The sequence below is a fragment of the Coloeus monedula genome (assembly GCF_965178545.1).
Source record: "Coloeus monedula genome assembly, chromosome: 11".
Classification (NCBI taxonomy): Eukaryota; Metazoa; Chordata; class Aves; order Passeriformes; family Corvidae; genus Coloeus; species Coloeus monedula.
The window spans coordinates 3,673,543-3,692,889 of NC_138791.1; the positions used below are offsets into that span (position 1 = coordinate 3,673,543).

Here is a 19,347-nt window from a genome sequence, read left to right on the forward strand (position 1 = left end):
CTTCTGAAAGAACCGACTTTCTCTTTATTCTCCTGCTTCTGTGAGAGCTCTTTTGGTCTCAAGTTCAAGCCTTCAGAGTGTTGGATGAAACATCAAAGTCAGTATCAACATCTGCTTCAGTCCTAGTGCTTGCTGCATGTGCCAAGGTTGATTCCTGATCTCCAGTGCCAAACCCCCTCGCAGAGCTACGGAACTGGGCCTGCTTGGTGAAGTTATGATGCTGCACCTGACATGATGCTGACTTGTCAAGGCAATGCTGCAACTTGCTCCTTCTCCGTGCAGCTACGAGACCCACTGACATGGTAAGGACATGCTGTACCTTCATTATCCAGGAATGCTGAACAGTGCAGGCAGAAGATGGGACAGGACAAAGTAGCTGCTCCCAGCCATGCATTTTCCCTGAGACCTTTCCTTCTGCCCATTACAGACACAGAAGTGTGGGGCCAGGGGAAGCATCCCAGCCAGAGGAAGGTGGCTGTCCTAGAAACGACTCTTCCTCTGTGGCTGATTACGGCACCACTTCGGCAAGAACCAGTGAAAGTGAAGTCCCTGTCCAGCTGCATCTAATCCAATTGCTCAAGCACACAATCACATCACTGGCCTGCGGTAATTAATCACCACCAGCATATTAATGCCACTGAGCCGAGCGTGCAGAAAGCTCAAGTAACTGCTGTGCAATTCTTGACTCTGCTTAAGAAGGTATTTAGGAGTTAGGAGGAATCCCACTTACCTGATTGCTTATTTACCAGTATCCTCATTAAAGGAAGCATTAAACAAGTGGCCTTTCTCTAAGGAAGCAAACTCAGATAAAAAGAGTCGGTGCACCTTTGCAGAGCAGAGCTATTGTCTCTGCAAAGATCTCCCGTGCGTGTTTGCACAGGAGCATCTCTGGGCAAGTCCCGTCAGCTATCGCGCGCCTGCGAGTCAAGGCAGTGAGCAGCAGGAATGATGAAATCCAGCGCTGCTGGCCAGGCACACAAAGATGGCACTCTGCCGGACGTGCTCCCCGCTCCAGAACACGACAGCAGGCACCCCCGGTGCCAGCCTGGCGGCATGGCCCAGGCAGAGGCGGCTGGTGCTCCGTGCACGTCTGCGCTGTGCTGGAGGAGTCCGGGAAGGGGGGCATGAGGGACAAACTGCTCGGGGCAGAGTGTCTGGGCACAGCAGCCCATCACCAAGTTATGAACTAACAGTGTCCTCAAGCCCAAGAGCATGCCAGCCTGCATTCTGACATGTAACATGTACAAAGAACACCCTGGAGCGTGAAATTCAGGAAAGTTTCTGTGCCTGTCCTGCTCTGGACGTACCCTGAAACAAAGGCAGCAGCCCTTCCAACAGACTATGTTATAGGCTATGGGAAGCACAGCAAATGCCTCTGGGGATTATTTCCAACCTCAGTGACCTCAGCCACGTACATTCACAGATGACCCAAGCTCCAGAGGCTGCTGCACACGGGATGAGTTACAGAGAGGGACATAGAGCAGAGCTACTGCACAGAGACACCCTGGTCCCACACAGACCCAGGGCAGGCAGCCACCATGAGGGAAGAGGCCAGGCAGAGGACAGAAGATTCACCACCAGACATAGCTCCCCACTCCACAGTGCTCAGAGTGATGGCATCCTGTCCTGCACAACACTAGCCAGGCATCCCTAGGGATGGTGGCCTTACACGGAGACTGGAAGACAAGCTCATGCAGTGTCTGGTTTATTGCTGCACTCACAGCTGCCTGCTCAAAGCCACGTTTTCACCAAAACCAAAACAGCAGTAGCTCATGATCAGAAATCAGACCATGAGAGACGTGCCTGAGTGGGGAGCCCCAGATCAGCGCTCCTGAGGCCCCGGGAGGCCCTTCCACTCTCTCCCCTCACAGCCATCAATAGCTGGTCACCCCAGACACCATCAGCTCAGGAGGTACCAACCATAAAACTTCATTTCAACATGCTGTGCTTACGTGTATTGTCACCACATTAAACATGGTGAAGGTGCCCAGAAGTGACACCCAGCCCAAAGGACATATGCACAAAAAGAGCTGGTTTTTTTCAGCCTTATCCCTTCTTGTATTTCTGCACTGCTTGTCTCCAGCACATCTGGTATCAGTAACAGGAAACCCTGATGCTGAGAAACAATCTAGGGGAAAAAAAACAAACTCAAACAAACCCAAAACAGCAGCGCTAAAAATGCGTGCTGGGCAGGGAAACAAGCAGCATCCTCCTGCTGATGGGGAACTTGGCTGCAAACTGTCACCAACTTGTTGCTTTCAAGTCCCAGAGGCCACAGGCAGCTTCGTGACGCTTGTGCGGGAAGTGGTCACAGCCATCGACACCTCACGGTGGTTTTTATTGTGCTAGAGCAAGCACCGAGGTATTTAACTTTCCTGTAGCTGAGAGGAAGCTTTCTGCTACCTTCATTTTCTCTGTGATAGTGAGAAAAGAAGCAAAGAGCCTAATTTTCCTTTCTGCCCCTGTACTGCATCTGTTTGTCCAGAAGTTGAGATACTACACTGCCCTCCCCAGCTGGGTACCCCATTCCCAAAAATACTTCTTTTCCTGGAAGAGGTAAGCACTGAGGATATGCTCTGGTAAGCACTTCAGCAAGTGCTGTGCAGGAGAGGAAGCAGCCTGGCAGTCCCAAAAACCCCCACAGCCAGGGCACTTCTGCTGAGGTACGTGTAAGGGGCACTGCAGAGCAGCAGCAGAAGCGCAAAGGACACCACATCCCTCTTGGCAGCTGGACATGGAACATGTTTTTTTCCCCCTGCAGAGCACATTTCCCTCTGCTGTGGCAAGACTTGTTCTGGAGGCAACACCTTCCCCAGCCTCCTGCAGCCCTGGGGAGAGAAGCATGAGGGATGAGTACGGTACCCACAAGTGCCTCTCAACTACACACTTCCACACTGACCTGACAGATTTGCTGGAAGACTATCTGGATATCCTCCTGCTCATCCACCCTGCTGGACTGGCCCCTATGTGCTCCTTCCCCTTTGCTTGAGCCATGTCTGGAGCATCCGCTGTGCCTGACCTGTGGCAGTGGGCGGCAGCTGCAGATTTTGGCTAGGCAACTGCTCCTGACTCTTTGATGAAAGTTTCAGCAACCACAATCAATCCCTTCCTCCACTTTGTTATTCCCAGACAGCCAACTCAGATCATATCTTCAAGTGCATTCAGTTGAAAGGAAACTCAGATATTATCTTCCCAAGTATTTAGAAGGCCTCAGAGATCTTTTTTCCCCCCCTGTAATTACAAACGTTGCAGCCAAGTAGAACTGCCATTTGTTTGCTGCCAGCAGCCAGGAAAAATTAGGATATAAACATCCACCAACAAGCCAAAGCAGGGGACAGCTTCATCAGTGCCACCCCACACCTCTTGCATCCTGTGAGCTGGCCCCACCTCAAGGGAAAGCTGGCAGAGAAAAGTGATGGGAATCAAGGGTATAAAATGGATCCTTCCTGAAGGAAGCTGGAGGAGAACGAAGTGGGATGCACTGGGGCACTAGGGAGATGGGGAACAAGAGCCCACGCTTCCCTCTAATAAAAGGACCAGAAGCCAAACTAACCCAAACAAAATGGGTTTTCTCAAGGATCCAGTGAGGTCATGAACACAAATGCTTAAAAAAAAAAAGGGGGAGGGGGGTGGGGCAGACAATTTTAAAGAAGGCAGAGTTACCAAGGCAGCGTTTCTGGCTCAAGCAGCACTTGATCCCAGGATGGCATTCAGGGAAATGATGACTCGCATTCCTCTCCAGGCATCTTCTCCTGGCTGTTATTGGAAAGGGCATATAGGCTAAATATACAGCTGCAGCAGGGCAGAGCAAGGGTCTGTCTGCCTCAGGGCATGCACTGTAACGTGGCTTTGGTTTGGCTTTGGCTTCACTTGTGTTTCCAGTGCCCAGCCAGACAGAGCAAGTCCCTAAAAACTCTGCTTATAACTCCTGGTTTTGTCTGAAAACAGAGAGAGAGAGAGTGTGTAAAAATCCTAGTATTTAATTCTGTGTTTAAGGGAATGTAAGCTAAAGCTAGTACTAAAATCCACAGGAAATTAAACTAGAAAAGCTTATGAAAAAAAAAAAGATGGGACTAAGATCTTCTCCCATACAAATGCCATAAAAATGCATATTTTGAAGATAAACACAACAGATGTGTGTATATATATCTATATATACATGCACACACACACACACACAAATGTTTTATAAGTTTCCAAGATTTAATAAAAACCAGAACTCAAGGCACCAAGATAAAACAGGGAGTTTTGACTCCAACTTTCTCTTTAATAAGGAAAGTTTTGTATCTTGCTGAATTTGTCACTCATTCTGCAACAAAGACCATGGCAACACAGAAAAGCATTTTAGCAGAAGCCATCCCATCCTGCAGGAGAGCTGGGACAGAGGACACCGGGCTGGCAGCTGAGGCACCTGGAGACAAGGCAAGAGAGCACATGGACACAAGAAGTGAAACACAAGATGTCACTTTTTAAATGTGAGGACTACGAGGCATCGGTGCCCGACCTTGTGTTCCTGAGCAGGCAGGTTGTTCCCCAGCAAGCGCCAAAGGACATGTGCAGAAGCAGCTGGCGTGACAGTCACCACTGTGTGTCCTGTCCCCTGGTATCACTCACCATCCACCAGCTGTTCTGAGTCTAATTCACACCCGTTAATGACCTTTGATAGAAGTCACCGAGCTGGAAAGTGGGTTTCTATCAAAGAAGAGGTTTCTGCTGCTTCACAAACAGGTTTAAACTGAGCCACACCATCACTGACAAGTCACTGCAGCCTTTCCTCTGCCCCTTGCTCCAAAGGGACAAAATCATCCACAAGCTTCCAGCAGCACTTGAAATCTTAGCCTGGAAAAACACTCCCTCCCTAAGCTGCTCAGCTGTACCGTGCAAGAGATGTTCTTTACAGCTGTAGTCATGAGCACTGAAACCAATGAGGCCAAAAAATGATTTACATCTCTTGCTTGATTTCTTAATTGAATTAAAGGCTGAACAAAACCCCTTATGAGACTTCAGAGAATCCACATGGAAGAGAAACAACGAATATCCTAATTGGAGAGGAAGCTTCCACTGGACATTTTGTCTTAATAAGTACTAAAGAGTCCTTACAAAAAGAGAAAGACCCTGAGGGATAAACTCCTAGGTGCATCAAGGCAGGAAATCTGGAGTTTTGGAGTACATTACATGTTGAATGGGTTACATAGAGGAGGGAGGTGAGCTTCAGTGTCTTTTTAGCCAAAACTCTTCCACCTAACCACTGTCTATTTTTTATTTATTTAATTTAAATTAATAAAGTACCCTTCTGTCAAATTAGCAAGCAGAAGCTACCAGAGGGGTAAAAGACATGAAAGACACTGACAGGCAGGGTAGTTCTGCAAATCACCTTCTTAGGAAACTTGATCAAACTTCCAAATCCTGTTCTGAAGGAAACCCTTCTGAGGCTCCATCTCTGGCCTTACACCTGAGCCAGAATGCTCATGGCAGGGCCCCTGCCTGTGCTTTGACATGCTTTTTTCATCACTAGAACAGCTTTTGGGCCTCCCTAGGACACACTGGCACTGCGGCCACCAGGCAAGCACTGGCTTTGTTAATGGTACTGAATGAATCATGAGCACCCACGCGTGGGCAGCTTGGGCAGGGGATCCTCCAGTGCCAGGAACACACTGCCTGAGGGCTGCAGGCAACAAACCCAAATCTGAAAAGAAGAAAGTGTCGGTGGAGGTTTCAACTCCAGAGTCACCTCAAAATGCTGTTTGGCTGGAGTGCTTTGTGGAGACACAGCCACATTCCAAGGCTTTATAATCACCTGCTGGGTATTCCACAAAATTCCTCAGATAATGAAATATTTCTAGCAGGTCCTTGAAAGTGCTCAAGCACTGTAATTTCCTACAGGTTGGTGTCACAGTGTCAGGACTGAAGCACTAAGCACAGGAATGGAAGGCAAAGCTTTGGATCTCTCCCCTACCTGCTGCTGCTACCAAGGGGAGGCAAAGCACCAACAGCTGACATTAAGCGGAGACAGGAACCAAGGAAATCAACACCAACAAAAAGCCATTTTCAGCACTTCAGCTGCGTATGCAGCAGTATTTATATTCTTTGTGGCAGCGTAACTAAGGGCAGGCACATTCTGTTTAGAAACATCCCGCCATTCCATCAGCTTCACCACCCCACCCTGCAACTCCAAGCCAAGGCATTAAGATTCAGCTTCATGGAGTTTCTCAGCCCTGATTTATTACTCAGCTAGCAAGACTGCCACAGCTCTTAATTTAAATATCTTTACCCCCCAGTGACTGATGCAGAGCAGCCTGGGCATCAGCTGTGGACCTCCAACTTTTAGTGCTTCTCATGAAAACTGTTCTAAACGCTTCTTGGCAGAAGGAGATAGAAATGTTCCAACTTTAACCATCAACCATAAAATGGGAAAGCTGCGAAATGAAGCAGCATTGCTTCCATGTCACAGAGGCAGAGAAGCTTCTGGAGGAGGAATTAACTCCCTAAAGATCAGCAGCTTCCAGCTGGGCAACACACACTTCCTTAAACCTGCAGAAATTCAGGAGTCACTAAAAGCCATCAAATGAATAAACTCCTCCTGCAGGTGCACACTTCTATAGATGCCTTCTTTTCCTGGAGACCAGGAGTGAAGGGCTGGATTGCTTCAATGACACCCTCTGCTCCTCACAGTCAGCTCTGGCCCGAGCTGGCCACCCTTTCCTTCACAGGGCAAGTCCAAAAGCAAGAGAGCTCCAAGAGCACAAGCTTACTGAGGCAGAAGGACAGTGCATGGCTTCACAGGTCCATCTCCTCCCCAACTGCTCTGGTGCAGGAAGACTGATTTAAATGAAAAACCTTAAAAGACCAGACACTAACAGAGTCTGCACTGCATTCCTGCTGCATTAATTTCACTGGATTATATTTGAGCTAAATGATGTTGTTTACCTGCACTGTGTAATTATAAAATAACCCTCATCTGGTTTTGACCATGGCCTCAATGGCTTCAGCCAAGAGCAGGGAAGACTGGAGTTGCTCATCACAAGTCCACTGATGCAGAGATAGCTCCAGTTTTTCTCCCCACCCTGCTCTGGAATTGAGAAATCAAGAGACAAGTTCAATTATTTCAAGGCGAGACCAGACTTACTCACTGCAGCAAGTATCAGTGAGATTTAAGCTTTTTTTTAAACACTAACATTCTGCCCCATCCATATGGACAACAGGACACATTCAGCCACAGCTCAAGCTCATTCCTTACACCAGGAATCATGCATTCAAGATCTGGGCAAGAAGGGCCAGAGAAACAACCCTGACAGCACAAAGCCAGGTTAACTAAATATTGTGCAGGGTAACCTGCTCCTCTCTCACACAAGGAAGTTTCAGGGGTTGTTCCGAGCAATCCCCCTGCAGCAATTCCAAAATAAACATCCTGCCATTCCCTGATCCCAAATTCCACAGACAAAAAAGTCCAAAGGACTTAAAAATAGGATCAAACTGTCCTGCTCAGACACCAGACAATTTATTCAAAACTGGGACCCAAGGACAAACTGGGTAAAGAGCATTCACAGAAGAAAGGGGAGGCAGAGAGACTGCAAGGACAAGACAAGGAAAACTTACGTTTTCCTTCTATAAGCAGCCACAGAGCCTGTGTAGTGTAACACATTGGCAACAGTTAACTAGCTGGCATGGTATCTGGTATCAGACCAGAAAATGGCCCTGAGGTTTAGCCACAGCAGAAAAAAATCCAGTAATTTTTCCCTCCTCCATCTTGTACAGGTCAGAGATGTTGAAAGCAAGACCTGAATGTTTATGAGGAAAAAAACCCTAAATTACAGTGTATTTCAAATAGTGTGAGCAAAGGCTGCATCCCTCTATTTTGACTTGCAATTGCAGTTTTTACACAGGAGACCAAAGCTGCTTGCCCAGCTCGCTGACACTGTGTCCCACAGCTTCTTAGGTGACAATCTGGATGGCTGTGAAGGGACAGCAGCATGGACTCACAGCTGCACAATGACGTGCAAGATGGCAGCAGCTGGGGCAACTGAAGTGGGCAGATTAAAACATGAATTTAAAGTTATAAAGAGAAAAAATGGAATAAGATGGGGCAGATCCTGTACTGACTTCATTCCCAGTGCAAAGAAACACAGTGGAGCACGGGATGACTCCTTCTGCAAGAATCCCAAGAATGGGGGCAAAGTCATCAGAGCTCCAATGTATGCCCCAGGAAAACAGAGCTGGATGCCATTCTGAGGCAACAAGGAAAATTAAACCAGCATTCAGCTCGGTTTTGTAATAATTTGATCCTCTCTGAGCCAAGCATCATCTTTTCTTGCTCACTGTGTGTGTTTTGGACACCCAAAAACCACTCTCCCCTTCACATCTTAGCCAAGTTAGACATACTCTGTGTAACCCTTTGTACTAGCAGTGCTTCTATGCCTCTACTTCCACTACTTGCAGCTCTGCTCCCACAGAACCACCCTCTCTGCCTTGGGGCACCCAGAACAGAGCAGAGCCCAGCCCCAGGCACAGCCTGTGCTGATGACCTCGGGAGAGAAATGACAACAGCCCCACTTCCCAGCCAACAGCCACCCACAACAGTCCTAAGTGTTCCCAGAGCTGTGTAACAGCAGACAAATGCATCTGTCTTTAATCACTTCTGAATCCACCCCCCCGAGTCACTCTCACTTTGATTTCGGCTCAGCACTCGCCTGACCTTCATTGCTAATGCGATGTCCAAATCCCAGTAATTAGTTTAAGAGGGCATCCTGTTACTGAGCACCCACTGGACTATCCTTGCTGTTCTCACAGTCACATTCCTATGGCTGCACCTATATCTCAGTAAGTCTGAAATAATCCCCAGAGACACGTGAAGGCTCACTGCTATCAAACAGCACAGGAGAACATAAACAGTTCAGTAAGAGCGTAAGGGCTCTATGGAGAGAGATGCACAAGCACCGCAGGAAAAAAGGCAGTCTTGGAGTTGCAGGGAGGCTGTGGAGCTCTGAAGGTGTGTTCACCTTGCCTTCGCTTTACAGAGCTGCTGCAGATGTGGGGAAACAATTAAACTGCTTATCACAGTACATCCCATTCAGGTTCCAGAGCCAGAGAGCAATTCCAGTCCCCAGGTGGCAAGCGCAGCAATTAGGTACCCAACAACACGCACCAAAGCTTTGCTCCGCTTATATGAACTTCAGTGGTTACACAGGATTTCCTTGGCTCACTGTCTTTAACAGACTGTTGGTTCGGGGATGAGATCAGGCCAGTCCTGCGGCACCTTGTTGCACCTTTTACAGCATTTGGAGCATGCAGAATAGCCCAGATGTGGGCAGGGAACTTACAGGTAATTCAGCTGAGCCAGTTACAAAGCCTGCTCACAAATCCCCATTTCCTCACCTGGAGGGGAGGGGCTGGGCTGAAAGTTAAAAAAAAAACGAAAACAAAACCCAAGTTACACCACAGCCAGGATCTCCACAACAGCCCCATCTCTGAAGAGTAACCCTGGATTGGCCTCTTCTGAGCTTCATAACGGGTTGTAGGGGGAAAATGTGGTTTTAGCAGCATCAGTGCATCCCTTATAAAGCAGAGACAACTATGCCAAAAATAACGCGGCATACTAGTTACAGTCACCAAGCACTCACTTAGCAGCTGTCTGATCAGGGACCACAACACTGTCCACACAGCAGCATCACCACAGTCAACTGCTCAGAGCAAACAAATCCAGGCTACAGATCTGAGACACCTTCCACACACACACAAAAAGCTTTCAAAGGTAATGATCATGCCTCCTACTGCAGGCAGCAGCAGCCAGACTGCCTCTCACCTATTCCTCAAGACCTTATGTCAGCCAGGAGCTTTGCTCACTGCTGTAGACTGAGCCTAAAGCCCCCTCTCCCAACACAGTATGATGATGCTCTAGGTAACAGGCAACAACTAAAACCTCAAGGCTGCAATGAGTTAAAAAGTCAGAATACCTGAGAATTAAGGTTGTCCGTGAGCTGGTCCCAGCAAGTACCAGTTTACTGCTTTTCTCCACCCCTACTCCAGCTTCTCTCTGCCTTTGGGACAGGCAAGCTCATCACCCATCCATGACTGTCGGCACGCAGCCCAGGAGAGACTGGATCCTGCTCCCAGCACTGGAATAGTGGCAGTGGCAGCATCTCCCTCCCACTCCTAGCAATGATTCAGCCCCTCAGGCCCCGGGCTGGAGGAGGTCCTGGATGGACAGGATCTATGAAAACCAGTCTACAAAGCACTGGTGAACTGGGAGCCTTGCAGACCCCTGTAACCTGATAAGATCCGTAAGATACAGGGCATTTTGCTGGGAGGGGAGAAGGCACATCCATTGCCATCAGAGCCTGGGGCCACCAACCTTCCATGGCAGCCTTTGTGCCACCCAGGCACATCTCAATATAAGCAGTTAGGGGCTGTTTGGTTTTTAAATACTGACAAAATAAAACTTTTTAAAAAATCCTTTAACTCTTGGAAATTGCTCAACTGCTTCTGCTGAAAACCTGAAACAAAGCCTGAGGCGGGGACACAGCATGGAAATTCAGGCACGGGAAATTCCAGTGCGAGCAGTTAAGTTCAAGAGTTAAACTCGACTCCAGACAGTCTCTGTGGCAGGTAGTGTGACCGGTGTCACCCAGACACCGCTGCTCCACGCTGCCCTGCGGAGGCAAAACTGCCCCAGCAGCTAAAGCAGGCCACCCCCACACCCAAAGCGTGAGCCTGAATCCACTCCAAATGGGAGATGATTTAGGAAAGTCCTGCACGAGGAAGCTCTGGCCAAATCACTGCAAGTGGGAGGCAACTCCTCGGGAATGTGCTGTGGGGCTCACGGCATCTGGACGTGCGCGCTCCGTGGTTACCGCCGCTACGCCCTGCTCGGTAACTGCCCTTGAAGGCAGCTCCATGGGAACACTACTCACCAGCTGACCCACTTCCCGCTGGGAGCTGGGCAGGGCAGCGGAAGCAGGCCGGATGCCAGAGTCCACAGGCCAGGGGCAAGGTGCTCCAGGAGGGATGCGGTCAGGTAGCACTGGGAATGGCATTGTGACTGGAATTGCTGCTTCAACTGCTGCTAAACCGCTCGAAAATCTGAAGGCAGCACCTCCCAACACAAGCCCCCTTTAGCCAAGGCGGTGCCCTGTGAGCAGAGTTTGGAAAGAGCGTTTTGCTGTTGGGAAAAGGGATGTTTCTGAGATCTTTATTCTGTGTTGTAGTCCTGCCTGCTCCCTTATTCTCGCTGTGCTTATTCCTTGGGAAAGCTATTTCTTTCTTCCACTGCTCTTTCATAAAACCAAGAAACAATCTGAAGAAAAACTGATAAGAAGGCTTGGGGCAGATGTGCCTTCATTTTTCTTAAAGATATCAACTATGTACATCAGCAACGTCCCTACAAAGGCAAACCACTGTGAACTGGAGCTGGGTGCCCAGAGCACTGCAGACAACAGCAAGATCCACACCAGCTGAAGTAGCCAGGGAAAATACCTGCAAGCCATTGAAGGAGAGGTCTAATCACATCATCTGCAAGCCTGTGGCTTACTCTGGGCTTTGCAAGACCCAGCGCACAGAAATGGAGTGGATCCGAAGCACTGGGATAACACACGAATTCTGACACAAGCACAGCAGCCAGAATGAAAGCTCGGAGGGAAAAGCATCCATAATGTCGTTTGTGACTGTAGGTTTGCTCTGCTTGTAACATACACTGCCAACACTCCCGGGAAAGCTGCTTAGAGATCAACAGATAAAGGCTTTTCGCCATTCAGCCTGTTATTTCATGTAAATCGGGTTGCCCTGTTACAAAGAGGCATTTCCATATGAAGTGAAAGGTGCTCAAAAAATCAGCAGCAGCCACACCAAACCATGGTTCAATCTCTCTGAACCCCCGATGAACAGAGGATCCTGCTCCCCTTTTCACAGGCACAGATCTACAATCCAGAGTGTCAGTCTTCTCACTCAAAAATAAGAGTGATCTCCTCAAAGCACCACCTTCTTAAAACAGGGTTTTGTCCACTGAAATAACTCTAGCCTCCTCTGAGATACGAAGTAATATTTTGAAAAGCAACAGTGCAGCAAATTCAATTAACTAATCGAGTCTGTCTTCTGCTTGGGCACCATGGAAGCAAGACTTCCCAAATCCCGTCCCTGAGATGTGGCATGTTGTTGATGAGGTGTGCTGTTGCAACCCTTCCAGTGTGATTTACTGGGTCTGTCCCTGGCCTCCCCTTCTTCTGGCCTCCTGGAGCAGGGAGTCCTGCACCAAGCATGACATGCTCCAGAAAACCAGGAAATCTACCCTGCTCTTAACTTGAACCTCGGTAGAGGCTGGAGGGAGTTGGAGAAGACGGGAGTAAACCAAGCCAGAGGCGAACAGTAGCTCTTTAGAGGAATAAACCACTCGTCAGCCTGTCGTGATTGATAAGTACATCTGCCAGTCCCCACCTGCTGTGCACATTCCTGGCATTTCTATCAGCAGCATTTTTTCCCCAACTGCTGCAGAGACTTAAAGGAAGGGAAACAGGCCCCAGCTTAAACAAAATGAAGAGATACCAGGCCAGTTTTCTTGCATCACACTGGGCAATCTGCTGAAGGGGTTTATTGCAGGAGCCCTTGAAGGTTCAGAAACTTGTAATGGGTGTTACGTGCTCACCTTTGCTCTTTCCTGCCATCATACCTCTATTAAGTTCCTGGCAGATAAAGCAGGGGGCTCCAAAAAAGTCTCTGCAGCCTCCAGCCACACAGCCAAAGTAATTTTCTGCACTGGTCAAACACTCCCTAGAACACAAGGGAGATAAGGGTGAGAACACACCGACTTCTCCAAAAGAGAGACAGCTCTGCTGCCTTCCCTGCAGCTGATGAGCAGGGGCAGCAGGGAGAGCAGGCAGGACAGCTGTTTGGAGCAGCAGCAGATACTGCTGGGAGGGCAAGAGCAGGAGTTTAGTTCTGGTTTTTAGTCCTGAACATGGGCTAGGAGTTTCTCCTTTTCATCATTAGTTTTAACACAGTGAGAAGGTGATGGAAAATAAACCGGTCCAATTATAGCAGAGGGTGGAACATGAGCCTGCTTGTTGTCAGAATAGGAAAAAGCAGCTCTGAGGAGCTCTAAAGAGATTCAGTGTCTAAGTTCCCAACCCCTCTGTCAAACTAGATCAAAATTAGCTATTAGGATCAAGTTTATTAGAACACATACCCATACTGAAATCCTATCAGGCTGGCTGCTGCGAGGAGCCAAGGCAAAGTCGCGTTTCTGGAGTGCCCCAGCACCCATCTAAAGCGATCTCCTTTCACCGAAGGATGAACTCACACACAACTGCAAACAAATCTATGAGGTTTTACTTATTTCCAGTCTTTGGGGAAGGAGGGAGGAGGCAGCAGGAAACAATTGCAGCTTTCCCCACGCCTGGAAGATGAGCAAAATGGGAACAAAGTTTTGATTTCAGCCCAGGGTGGATATTTCCATGGCAGGCAGCACCACTCCTGCGGGCAGAGAGAACAGCAGAGCCTTTATAAAATCAGGCAGAGTGTGATACAAAATCTGACTGACCCTGGACGCTTCTGGGGAAGAGCCCAGTCCCAAGACCTGTGGCTTCAAAAGGACACCCCAAACCCTGGGAGCACCAGCCACTCCTCTGCACACAGTTTTTGAGTGTATTTCCCAAAGCTGCCATACTCACATGAAGGAGCCCAAAGTTAGTGGTGGTGAGGAGAAGGGGAGGGCAAGCCAGGGGTGAGCAGTGTTTGATTAGCCAGCTAATGCGTGCAGCTGTCCTCCGGTTTTACGGCCCTTGGAGGAAATTTAAACAGGAACTTTCTATAAATTAACTGCCCATAAAATGAGCATGTTTTCTCAGCGCACCAGAAGGTCGGGAAAGGTCTGCTCAGCCCCCCGTTCCCAGGACACGGCCAACAGCCTCCACAGTTGCTGTTTCTCTTTCTGAAGCACGAGAACATGGATGGAGCCCGTGCAGCAGTGAGCTGGCAAAAGCACGCTCACAGAGCAATCAGAGTCATTCTCCATTCACAGCAAACTAATAATTTGTCTTTCCCCTAAAATCCCCAATGCAATCCAGATGTCTAAGTAGTCTTTGTCCCAGAAAACAAACTATACCCTGGCCTCGGAGAGACTGCTCCGGCTCTGCTTGCCAAAGTCCTCGCAAGGCTGTTTATTCTGCAGGAGCAACATACACATTGATTTCAACTCCTGCCAGGTCTCAAGGCTGCAAGCGATAAGGTGGTTATGGACACTCTCCCCCAATCCTTCTGGTTTCCTCTTCCTCGAGAGGATTATTTAAGAGTTGTCCTTAGGGATATTCTGTTGAAAAAATGCACCTGACATGTTCCCAAGTTTTGAGGAAATCAGGAGGATGAGAAAAGCCAGGGTGAAGCCAATGCAGCAAACACGGGACATAAAAGAAATAAAGCAAATTGCTCAAGGGTGCATGAGGAGAACAAGTGTGTGTGGTCACCCTGAGCCACAGGAGGAGAGGCCCTGCCACCAAGGACCCTGGGAAGGGCCGTTTCAGCAGGGGACAGGCTGGATCATCCCAGGAAACGAAGAATGAGGCATTTGGCAGAAGGGCTGAATTCCTCTGGCAACAAAGGTTAAGCACACAGCTGCACCTGTCCCGGGGAAAGGGACCCATGCCAGGTGGGGAAGGAGATCACAGCCTCCCCAGCATCCTGCTCTGGGACTGTCAGGCAAGAGCAGCAAGTTTCCCGTGGTGGGGGGTCAGCACAGAGCCCTTCTGTCACACTGGCTCTCCCAATCTGCTGGCAGCAGCCATGGGCTGCAGCATGCCAGGGAAAAGCTGTCCAAAACACCTATGGAAATGTTTGGAAGAGCTGTAAATAGAGTTTGGAAAACAAACGCTGACCAGCCACACAACTCTTCCAGGAATATATTAAGTGTTAGTGTAGTTGCATTCCAGTCCCTGAATATATTTTCTATAAATAAGTATTTTAAATCACTTTGTTTCAAAATTTATTATATTAGTCAAGTGCAGTGCAATGCTTCACATTTTAGACCTGCAGGCTGCCAGCCAAAATTGCTGCTGATTTTTAAAACTGTGTTGCACTACCTAGGGTATGGCATAGAATCATTTTTAGGTCTTTTTTAGGTGCTTTTCTACAAACACATTTCTTCTGTATTGTAACATCAGGTCTCTACCAGTACATCACATTCTGTGGATTAAAATATCTTTATTCACAAACCAACAACAATGGGTTTCTTTTCAAATCTACCTTTTTTTTTTTTTACCTGTTTTTACAGGCCAATAAGCAAAAGAAAATACACCAGTAACTCTGCCTGCAAAGTAACTCTCTCAAGAACTAGGTATTTTTGTCATTGACAAAGCCACAGTACGTTCCACTGGCAGCAATTTCTGGGAGCTCCGTTTGAGCAGTGAGCATGGCTGCCAGGACACAAGTACTGCACATAACAAGCCAACTACACTGCAGACATGCCAAAGCTCCCCAAAGGCCCTGCTCCTCTAAAGACACTGCAAAGAAGCATGCACAGGGAAAATGGATCATCCTGTGTCCTAACCTGGGTATCCTGTCTACACACAGACCTCAACCCGTGCACTTCAACCCAAACACACTGCATTCACAGGGATATTGAACCCTCTTGCAGAAGGGAAAACCCAGACACAGCAGCTGTGCTTTTGGAAGGTCCAAAGCATCAGCAAACAGCAGGGTATGGCTAAGGGCAGATCCTGCTCCCCAGCACCCATGCCATTACAGATACAGGTCCTTGAGCACTAGATACCAACAAAACACAGCTTAATCTTCAGAGCACAGACTTCCACTGGCTTTTTACAGTACACAAATATTAATATTGACAAATAAATTCAGGTCTGCTTAATCCAAAACACACAGTGCTGTGGCCAAGCTTGCGTTTTGTTTGGAGAACAGGCCAGACACTCCGAGCCTGGCTGCCTTACCTATTTTTGAAAGCCAGACTTAAGTCAACCGAACAGATAATAACCAAGCTGAAAGCCCAATCCTCACCACAAACCCCTCCTGCTCATCAAGCTCTTGAAACTGAGAGGGGGAAAACACCCCCGGGGTACTGCAGTTATCTCCATCAGTGCTGTGGGGAGCTGGGGAGAACACATGCTTGTCAGGCCAGGTACCTGGGGCAGGTAAGTGCCTGTCAGTGTTCCTCACCACTATCAGCTAAATCAGCTTACAGGAGCTCTGTGACTGCTCAGCAGGAACAGGGCTACATGACCCCTCTATCTCCTTTTCCATCCTTACAGCTTAGGCTGTAAATTCTTCAGGGACAGATGTAACCAGAGGTCCTGATGGAGCACTGCTGGCCATGGCTAGCTGGGACCTCTGCAGGGAGCCATGGCAGCAGTTCCAACAGCTCCAGGATAAGGATGCTGGGTAAACCTAAAAACCGTGAAAAATGTTAATTTCCTGCACTGGTATGCAGATTGCACCTAAGAAACTGCTTAATTGGACACGGGGAGAGGAATCAAGGCTGAAGTGCACTATTTGTATTAGAGATTTTTGTCTTTGGTGTAGGGTAGCCAACACACACCACATAAATGTAGGGGAGCTTTGGGGTGTGGAGACTTGTGAGGCCACTGCGGTGACACCAAGTCATGTAAGGCTGAGAGATGAAACTTCCTATGTAGCACAAACACCGGGTTTGGGTACAGATGCAGCAGAGTTCAAAGCGATGAGCAGAAAATAACACAGGGCTGTTACGCGGGAGTCTGGGCAGAGACAGGGAGGGACAAGGGCAGTGAAGAGGTGGGTTCTGAAATAGGAAAAAATGGAGAACAAGGTGTGAGAGAGAACAAAGGAGGGTCAACCTTCCTGTTGTAAGAGGAGGGGCACCTACGGACAGCCATGACCCCAAAGAACAGACTGAACCCCCCAGCATGCCAGGGAATGCCCCAGACAACCTGTTGCACTCTCCACCTGGTCTGTGGCCAAAAGACTTGCTGTGGGAGGGCAAACTGGCGTGGACTTGCACACTAACACAGAGTGACATGGGAGGGAAGGGTGACAGGCCTGCCATTCAGCAGCGGTGCCATTTGTCAGATTTAGCAGTAATAATGATGAGCTTTAGAATCCTAAGTGTGCAAAATGCTCTAACTGGAAATTAGTACCAGTGCTGTTTATTAGAGAATCAATTAAACAGTCAATAACTCGACTGGCTTCTTGGTGGAGTGCTGCTTCACCATAAACACTGCAGCATCTCGGATCAGCTGCAGCTCCAGCCTGCACCCCAAAGGGGCTGGATCAGCCTGGGGCTCAGCAGGACCCCCCAGCCCAGAGGTCAGGGCTGGCTGCTGACCAGGCACCTCAGTGATGAGGTTAAGCCTGCGTGGGCAGAGACAATCTGGGCTGCTTGTGTTACACATTTGCACAATGCTGACCTACTGCTGAACACCGTGCACACCACCACCACCACAGAGTGAACACACCACTAGCCACACTTTTAATTACTTCTAGTAATAAACTGGGATAAAGAGCTTAGAAGCTGGAAGTGCCTGTGTAAAGCACGCCTGCAATTAAAGGGACACTACTCAACCACACGATGTCAGCAGGAGCAGAGAGCTGGCCATGCAGGGACAGGGACAGGGCCCTCCATGCATCCTCCCACTCTTGGAGCAGGACTGACCTAAATCTTTCCCTTTTCAGACTCCGGTGGCAGGAGGAAAATGAGCCGGTCTCATTAATTTCACCTCCTGCTGCCTGGTGAGCTTGTCTGCAGCAAAAAAAAAAAAATATTCAAAGCTATGTTGGTGACCTGGCAACTCAAACTTTCTGTGGAGCAGGAGGCATAAATGACCTGCTGCAGCATTGCTCACCTCACGGCCAAGCTCTGCTCTCACCCCCAGAGCTCCTCAAGATATTCAGCTGTGGACTTTTTACAGATGCAGTTAGGACACCCAGCAAGGGAACTGTTCCTCTGCAGGGCAGTTGATGCAATAGAAGGGCACGTAGTCCACGGACAGCTGGCGGCTCAGAAAAGACTTCTCTGGTATGCAGGAGACCAGTCTCGGGATTGGCACACTGCATGACACAGGCAACTCCTCCCCGCAGCTTCCTCACAGCCTCTCTGGAGCCAAGTACACCGGGGCACCCTATTTTCCTGTGATTTCCAGAGTTCAAGTTGATTTTTTAATCTGACAGTAACAGTAGAAGACTATAAAAAACCCCACAGTGGCCTGAGCAGCTCTGGAGTCTAAAATAAACATGCCAAGCCCTATTTGTGATGGAGTAAAAATAGCTTGTTTCTCATACCTTCCCAGGACCTCTGGTTCATACACAAAAGCTTCACAGGTTAACTACAAAAATATCAGATGTGCAAGGAATGGCTTGATTTGAGCTTTGCACTGTTTGAGGAGTTCAGAAAACCACCTCAGCCCTGCAGCAAAGGGATGAGCCCTCAAAGCTCATCTCCCGCCCAGGGCTAAAGGCCAGGCACTGCCATTTCCCTTTAATAGAAATCACTGTCCTTCTGGAGAGAAAAAAATCCAAACAAAAAAAAAACAAAAAAAAAAAAAAAAAAAAAAAAATCCACAAACGTCACTGGAATTACATCTTGTGTTCTTTCTTGGCTGGATACTTTTAAAATGACACTTATTCCAAAGAGCACTAACTATAAAATCTAGTGCAGAGCTGTGCTGCAGCCGGGACAGGCTCCCTGGGAAGCAGAGCAAGCGCAATCAGTGTCGGCATCAAAAGGAGAAGGCAGACGGTGGCTGGTCTGTCTCACCGTAAGAAGCACCACTTCATAGTGAGTTCTGCTAAATTAACTTTTTTCCAGGGTCTAAATGTATCTCACCTGGCACCTGTGATGCCCCTGAAGAGATCAGAAAAACAAGACCTGGGAGGGAAGCACGGCAGGAAAGCCGTCACGACAACGAGTTTAATCATTACATCATTTCTAATGACAGCTCCGCTGGACCCACAAGCGAGCACCAACCTATTTATGACTAGGGCTTAAAAAAAGGGGCCAGAATCTGCAATGCATCTGAAGCCTGCTGGTATTTACACAGGCACTAAAAGACACCCAGGGAAAAGCCAGGCGTGCATGTCCCCAGCCCTGAGGGCCAGGCTTGCAGGAGCAACCAGCCCCAGGAGCCTTCCCAGAAACAGCCGGCACATCTCCCTACAAGGCAGTCCTGCCAGGGGCACATGCAGCTGTCCATCTGCCTCAGCCCAGGAGCACACACCAGCCTTCAACCCAGCCCAGACAACACAAGGCAAGGCACTGGTGCTGTGGGACCCCCAGGGAGCACCTTCACCAGCCACACCCACCACCCTGCTCAAGTTCCAGGGTCACCCTTAAAATTCATCTTCAGAAACCTGGGCTCAAACTGAGGAGGCATAAATTAAGCA

At 48.6% G+C, this 19,347-nt stretch overlaps 1 protein-coding gene across 6 annotated transcripts in view; it reads right to left on the reverse strand.

The window, feature by feature from the left end:
- Nucleotides 1-19,347, reverse strand: part of DAG1 (dystroglycan 1) — a 49,177-nt gene that overhangs the window by 18,809 nt on the left and 11,021 nt on the right. The window contains exons 1-3 of one of the 6 annotated variants that reach the window (XM_082288590.1): nucleotides 12,656-12,714; nucleotides 9,318-9,391; nucleotides 3,664-3,938 (exon numbers count right to left, since the gene is read on the reverse strand). The exons of 2 other annotated variants lie outside the window; for them this stretch is intronic. The gene's annotated coding sequence lies outside the window, so the exon portion shown is untranslated. Of the gene's footprint in view, nucleotides 1-3,663; nucleotides 3,939-9,317; nucleotides 9,392-12,655; nucleotides 12,736-17,620; nucleotides 17,708-17,810; nucleotides 17,999-19,347 lie in introns of those variants that run through there. 3 more of the 6 variants (XM_082288593.1, XM_082288591.1, XM_082288594.1) reach the window with 3 other exon arrangements.